Raw genomic sequence first — 1,670 nt, 5'->3', positions numbered from 1 at the left:
GCCAGCGCCGCACTGTGGTTGTTGTTGCCGCTGCTGCTAATCCTGGAGGGGCGGGGGGTGGTGGGTAGGGGTTGCGGGCGGCGAGAAGAATCTACTCGCGACGTGAAAGGAGACCCACTCACCCGCCCCGCCCCGACCCGCCAGCGCGCACGACCCGCGGGGAATTTCATTACAGGTCGACCTCCTCATCCTCCTCGTCCTGCGCCTGCCTACTCCTGTTCCCACTCCTCCTCCTGCACCTCCACCTCAACCACCTCCTGCTCCCCGTCCTCCGCCTGCACCTACCCTGATCCAGCAGGTCCTGATCCCACTCCTTCTGCACACAGTCCTCCTGAACCTGCCCCTCCTGCTACTGACCCTCCTGTACCAGCCCCTCCTGCACCAGCCTCTCTTGCACCTGCCCCTCCTGCTACTGACCCTCCTGCACCAGCCTCTCTTGCACCTGCCCCTCCTGCTACTGACCCTCCTGCTACTGACCCTCCTGCACCACCCCCTCCTGCACATGCTCGTGCTGCTCCCGATCCTGCACCTCTCTTGCTCCTCGCATGAACGCTCACCGCCGTGTGCCCTCCTAGCGGTGGCAGGTGGACCTTCGGACCAGGCGCTCGCAACCAAACGCCATGCGGTGTGCTCTGGACAGATAGGCAGATAGGCAGACAGAGGCAGACAGACAGGCGGACGGACATGGGGTTGGGATTACAAGCGACACAGTGGCGCTGGACCAGCACGCCGGCCATAAGGCAGCCGGAGGGGAGGGGGGGAAGCCAAGGGTCAGCAAATGATGTGGAAGGTAGTGGAGGGGGAGCGGGCTTAGCAGCCGAGCCCCTAAATGGACGGCGGCGAGACGGGGTGGGCGAGGGGTAGTGCGACATAGCGCCGAGAGAGAGAGAGAGAGAGAGAGAGAGAGAGAGTTCGTAAATGTGCGGTCCACCGGGCATGATGGCCCCGGATTGGCCCCTGATGGGATTCGAACCCCGGGTCCCCGCCCCGGCTCGCCCCCGAGGAGGTCGGGGCGGCTGATTGAACATCATATTGGAGTGCCACTTCCGGCCGGGTTCAAAGGTAGCATCTTTCTCTGCCGGGCGGCTTGGGGAAGGTTACGTCCACAGGGTCGGGCGGGGCAAGGCGGGGAAGGGGGGTATGGCGAGGCAGGACGGGGCAGGGCGAGGCAGGGCGAGGCAGGGCGAGGCAGGGCGAGGCAGGGCGAGGCAGGGCGAGGCATGGCGAGGCAGGGTGAAGTGAGGCAGGGTGAAGTAAGGCAGGGTGAGGCTCTAAGCACAATATTTTTTACCTCATCTCCTCGGGGTGTTTCCGGACGAGGGGGAAGGAGGGGGGGTCAGGGTGACCCTCCGTCTCCTCCCTCCGCGCGCACGTCCGGCGGAATGTTGCAGTTATGAACTTGGCAGGGGGAGCGGGTATACGGTCGGGCAGAGGGTGAGGAGGGTGAAGAGGAGGGAGGACGTCTCAATCCTCTCTCGCCCTGCTGGTGTCCTCGCCGTCCTCCTCCGTCTCCCCGCTGTGTGAGCCGCTCCGTGTTCGGGGGGCGCAATGTGGCGTGGGGCGTCACGTGGCCACACTTGGAACTACAATGTCAGGGAAGTGCCTCATTGTGCGACCCAGCCGGGCCCGCCACCCACCCCGCCCCGCCACGCCCCGCTGGCGCCACATGC

This window comes from Frankliniella occidentalis, unplaced genomic scaffold, assembly GCF_000697945.3.
Source record: "Frankliniella occidentalis isolate FOCC.00 unplaced genomic scaffold, Focc_3.1 Scaffold73, whole genome shotgun sequence".
Taxonomy (NCBI): domain Eukaryota; kingdom Metazoa; phylum Arthropoda; class Insecta; order Thysanoptera; family Thripidae; genus Frankliniella; species Frankliniella occidentalis.
This window is presented reverse-complemented; position numbering follows the sequence as displayed.